Raw genomic sequence first — 6,306 nt, forward strand, 5'->3', positions numbered from 1 at the left:
TGTTACAGGTCCCTCAGAAAACCATGAGAGAAAGGCATAAGCAATATTACAAACAAGATGATACAACTTTATCCTGACAGACGCCAGGGATATTGGTCAATTATATTGGAGTGTTATTCCTGAAATTAGAGTCAAATTCTTGAGAAGTGAATAATAATAACAAGTGTCATCTGCATGATAAGCTGAATACTCAAAGAGTGTGGCTGAGAAAAATGTCTTTATCTATGAGCACTATGGTGAACCAGCACAGGTTCCTCAGTAGGAAGGTGAGGAAACAGCTGCATTACTCAATGTTTTCCGTTAGAGCAGGATTGGTAGAACATATCTCTCTATGTCTGTAGAAAGTGGCTTTATTGGAATGTCTTACAGGCTCTGGGCCAGATAGTACATCAATCATGCTGACCAATGTACATTTGAAGAATTCGGTATTTGTTTGGTTTATGGGTGTGGATCTTCCAGCTGGTCTTCAGTATACACAAGTATTTCAAAGAAATATGCTTCAATGCTATAAAGGGGTAGACTCAGCAGGATCCACATGGAATTATATTTGTGGAGACTGTAAAGTTTTCCTCCAAGTGTTGTTGTATTTTGTTTGTGCTTTAGCAAATGAAGCCTGCCAGATGGTGGTGGCACATGCCTTAACTTCCAGTTCTTGAGAGGCAGAGGCTGGTGAATCTCTGTGTCTTCGGTAGAGTTCCAAATGTACACAGAGAAACCCTGTCTCAAAACAACACCAAACAAACAAAAAATAAATAAATCTATCAAAAAAACCTTGCTTTAAGAACAGAGTGTGTAGCTAGGCAGTAGTTAGCCATAGAGGACAGGCCATGGAGGAGCACACCTTTAATCAAAGAAGTTTGGATCAGTGGGATCTATATAATTTTATGGCCACCCCAGGATACGCTGGATTTATCCAGTCTAAAAGAGAAAGAGAGACAGGTCATGGCTCATTCCTTTATTCCTGTACTTGGGAGGTAGATATGGCTGGGAGGAGAGAGAAATATAAGGGTGAAGAAGACAGAAGCTCATTGTGTTCTAATGGAAGACTCCTAGAATCAAAATCGCCAGACCCTTTGGTCTGAAGATAGAGTAGAAGTAAGATCACTGCTCTGCTTCTCTGATCGTTCATCATTAACCACACATCTGAGTCCATATTTTGACTATTAAGACTAACTAGAATTAGCTTTACAATTTCCAGTGTAGTGTGTCAAAGCTGAACTATGGTGTACAAGACTAGAATTGATGGTAATAGAATTGAGGGTATAAATCTTTATCAATTTATAAAGCTTGTTGCTACATTTTGTGTGTTTGAGCATGAGAGAAAATGGTTTGTAGGACTATACAGGTTATGGGATGTAGATAATTATGTGAAGTTGAGTGTTAGTATCTGACCTTTGGTCATCCCGCAAAAGAATATATGCTGAGTCCCTTGCCAAGATACACAACATATTTTATCTGATGAGCCAACACTCTTCCACAGATTAACAATAAAACTAAAATAAATAAAGAACTAAGTAATGGTCTTTGGGAATATGAAGCATCAGAATTAAGATCCTATACAGGGTAAGTTTGCAACATGAAATGAATACAATCCAATTATGATGAACAACAATTTTAACAAAATGCTTATTACAAAGGCAGATTAACATTTTTCTTTGAAAATATATAGGATGCTCAATGTAATTATGAAAACACAGTACAAAAACTGACATAATATGACTTTTATACTTACCACAAAGTTACAACAATCAAAATACGAACAATATTTGTAAAAGAATAAAAGAAATAGAGAGAATAAGCCAAGAACAAAGAAAAAATATCATCAACTATTAATATAAAGTACAAAAGAAAGTTTGCTAGGAAAAGTGTGATCTTGATCAATGTTATCCAAATACCTATGAAACCATGTGTACAGAGATTAAATAATCAGACTTCAACACCCCAATTAAATCAACCCAAAGTAACCATTCAACACTTTTGACCCTGCAGCTATGGATATCTATTCCAAAGACAGGAGGTCCCTGCTCTAGAGCTCTCTATGCAAAAGGAGCTCATCTTCTGCTACGGCTCTGGAGCCCTTTATGACCCTTTCTTGTTTCAGAAAAACCCATCCCCACTGATGCCCATTCCACAAATAACATGGAAGAATATTTTAAAATCTGCTTCCTGCCACATATTAGATGGCCCAACATTAGGACCCTGACCTAACTCGCTACCCAAAACCATACCCATCTGAGAAATCTCCGCAGAACAGGGACTCATTTTGTCCCCTGGAATTAAACTTCACGTAACATGTCTTATAAGGGGAGGTAGCATAGACTTAAAAACATTATGATCTTGTATGGCTTATAGACATACACATCATCATTTTTAATACTTTCTAAAATATTTAGAAGACAAACCTGAAAGTGGAATGGAATATACAGAACTTCAAGAAATAAAACCTCAGTTTTCCAGTGTCAGCCACCACTGCACACAAACGGCATTGCGTGCATGTGCATACTGAACAGTTATGTAATATGCAGCACATCCTCCCATGCCAGGGCTACAGAGTCTCTAGCAAACCAGAAATGGCAGCTGAGCATACCTGCTTTGAAAATCCTACATTTAAAATGGTGTAACCTGTATTCTTCCTTAAATCTCGATAGAGCAGAAGGAAAAGGGAGTCCTGGAAAGAAGCTTTCTCAGAGTTCCAAATTGGCTGGGACCACACAGTTTGGCCTATAATTTTTGCAGCCCCCCTACCAGGGGATCAGAAGTCAATGACTCAGATTGCACAGTCCTCGTAGCTCTGCACTACCTACCCAGGAGACAGGGGCCTAGTCAAGAAAGTTTGTGTTTTAGTATACATTCTTCTACTGTCCTGGAGCACAAACTGCTCATTGGGAAAATCACAGTGTCTTTTGTGTGCACATTCTATTACACACTTACTGTTCATAGCTTATAACTCTTGACCACATAGTTGGGAAATACTTCAGCCAAGTCCATGAAACCTTCAAATGTTCACTGTTTTCAGTGTGTAAATCCTGTTTAAGAAAAGCAGGCTGTGAATTGGAAAATAATGAGGAATCATGCTAGGGCTTGGGGGCAGAAAAGAGTATGAGGATATGATGCAGTTATGTTCTAAAAAAAAAAATTGAAAAGCTGGAAATAGCTTCATGGCCATGTGCTCCAGAGACTAGGGGTTTCTCTTAGAGCACAACAAGGATTTCTCAAACCTTTTCTCTCAGACGGTACATCCACAACCACAAAAAGTAACAGTCCTGTTACCTAGTCCACAACAGTTCACCCGGACCTGTTTTTGCTGAATATGGTAACTATAGCAATTTGTATTCACGTTACGGTCTCTCTCCATCCAGATTCTTGATAGCCCTCATCCATGGATTCCAAGAACCTACCCACTGGGACAATTATGGATTATCTAGGAATGATTATCTAATTCCACTTTGCTCACCTTGACTACTGATAAAGGAGGAAATCTCAGCCTCCACCCTGCCTGTCACATTCTGCACTGTGACTCCACCAGTTTCAAAGTGGTTCATGCACTCAATTCTTGCATAAATCCAGCTTCATTTATATGTTGCCACAATAATCAGACATGTAAGGAGTTCACACATTTTCTGGTCTATTTTACTTCTCATTGGCAAGTCAAAGGCCAGACTAGAAGGACATGTGTGATTTTCTTCCCAGCACTGTCCAGGAGAAGCGGGATGAGGAGTTCAAAGCAATTCTCAAAAGCTCAGCATATGAAGAGCCAAAGTTACAAGAGACTTTGCTCTACTCAGAAATCAATCATCAACATCACTTGAGAAAAGGAATTACATAAGTAAAATCTAAGAAACAGGAGTGCAGAAAATAGAGGTAAAAGCATTAATATGTTTAAAGAAGACATTTAAAAATATACCAATATCTGGGTGGTGGTGGCACCTGCATTTAATGCTAGTGCTCAGGAGGCAGAAGGAAGCCTATCTCTGTAAGTTCAAGATCAGCCTGGGCTACAAGATCTAGTCTGGGGCAGGCTCCAGAGCCACAAAGAAATTGGGTCTCAAAAAAATAAAATAAAATAAAAAATAAAAATAAATAAAAGAAATCTATAAAAATGATACCAGGGGTTGAGCACTGGGACAGAGGGTGGAGCCAAAAGTCCACCCTACTTCGGAGACTTCTCGGAGCAACTCTGAACAAAGGAGACCTGACTATCCACGCGGGACCACCCGTAATTTCCACCATCTTGGTCTCTGACCCTGCCTCCAGTCCTCTGCTGGAGTCCCAGGCCCCCTCCCAGACATCCGTCTATCTCTGTGGGTCCACTCGGAGTTCCTCTGGGCAAGATCCTTGAACCCCAAATCCTGGCTTCTGCCAAAGAATGAGGTCTCAGCTGGAGAGCGCCGGTTTCCAGGGAGATCCCACTATCCTGCAAAACCTTCTCAAGTTCCAGCTCAGTCCTTACCCTCTTCCGCCAGCTATTGGCCAGAGTTATTTGCCAGAGCTATTGGCCAGAGTAACACTGTGAGTACATGCTGGCATCTTCTTCTGGATCCTCATCCTTAACCCCATCCCTGGATCCAGGTCTGCGGAGAAACCTCCTAGAGTGCTTGGACCACACAGAGCTACAGATATTGAATCTCAGACCCACATAATCCCATCGGGGAAGTACCATAGAGAGAGGGGGGCAGACAACACCAACACCTACTGGAAGAAGCTATGGGAAGAAGGCTATACAAGAGAATACCTAACAACAGAAAGACAAACATGACACCACCAGAATCTAGGGAATCTACACCACCTAACAACAAAGCAGAGGAAGCAGAAGGGTATGACTTAAAAATTACCATCATAAAAATGATAGAGGACCTCAAAGAAGATGTGAGAAAATCCCTTAAAGAAATGGAAGAAAAAACAAACAAAAAAGTGGAAGAAATGAACAAATTAATTAAGGAAAGGACAGAAAGCCAAGAAAAAAACAATTAACCAGGTGAAGGAAACGGTTCAACACTTGAAAACTGAAATTGAGAAAATAAAGGCAACACAAACGGAAGGAATGCTGGAAATTGAAAAGCTGGGCAAAAAATAGGGAACTATGGACACAAGCATAACCAATAGAATTCAAGAGATGGAAGAGTGAATCTCAGGCACAGAAAATAAACTAGAAGAAATAGATTCATCGACCAAAGAAAATCATAAATCCAACAAATACTTAACACAAAGCATCCAGGAAATGTGGGACACCATGAAAAGGCCAAACCTAAGAATAATAGGCATAGAGGAAGGTGAGGAAGTCCAGCTCAAAGGTTCCGAAAACATATTCAACAAAATCATCGAGGAAAACTTTACAAATCTGAAGAAGGACATGCCCATGAAAGTGTAAGAAGCATACCAAACCCCAAATAGGCTGGACCAAAGAAAAAAGACCCCTCGACATATAATAATCAAAACACCTAGCATACAGAATAAAGAAAGAATATTAAGAGCAGCGAAGGAAAAAGGACAGGTAACATATAAAGGCAGACCTCTCAAAATTACACCTGATTTCTCCATGGAAACCCACAAGGCCAGAAGGTCCTGGATAGACGTTCTAAAACTATTAAAAGAACACAGATGCCAGCCTAGGCTACTATATCCAGCAAAACTCTCAATCAATATACATGTAGAGAACAAGATATATAAAGACAAAACCAGATTTTCCCAATATGTATCTACAAATCCAGCCCTACAGAAAGTATTGGAAGGAAAACTCCAACCCAAGGAAGGTAACTATGCCCACAAAAATGTAGGCAACAGATAATCCAACTACACCAGAAACCAAGAGTGAAGCAAAACAAATATATTCACAATACCACTGCCAACAACAAACCTAAATCAAATAAGCATCAACAACCAATGGTCTTTACTCACCCTCAACATTAATGGTCTTAACTCACCTATAAAAAGACACAGGCTAACAGAATGGATTACGAAGACAGAATCCATCCTTCTGCTTCATACAAGAAACACATCTTACCTTCAAAGATAGACATTACCTCAGGGTAAAGGGTTGGGAAAAGATTTTCCAATCAAATGGAAATAAGAAGCAAGCAGGCGTAGCTATCCTAATATCTAACAAGTTAGACTTCAAACCAAAATTAGTCAAAAGAGATGAAGATGGTCATTTCATATTCATCTCAGGAGAAATCCATCAACACAAAGTCTCAGTTCTGAACATCTATGCCCCTAATACAAAGTCACCCACATTTGTAAAAGAAACACTACTAAAACTCAATGCTCGTATAAAACCTCACACACTTATAGTGGGAGACGTCAATACAC

Source organism: Phodopus roborovskii, unplaced genomic scaffold, assembly GCF_943737965.1.
Source record: "Phodopus roborovskii unplaced genomic scaffold, PHOROB, whole genome shotgun sequence".
Taxonomy (NCBI): domain Eukaryota; kingdom Metazoa; phylum Chordata; class Mammalia; order Rodentia; family Cricetidae; genus Phodopus; species Phodopus roborovskii.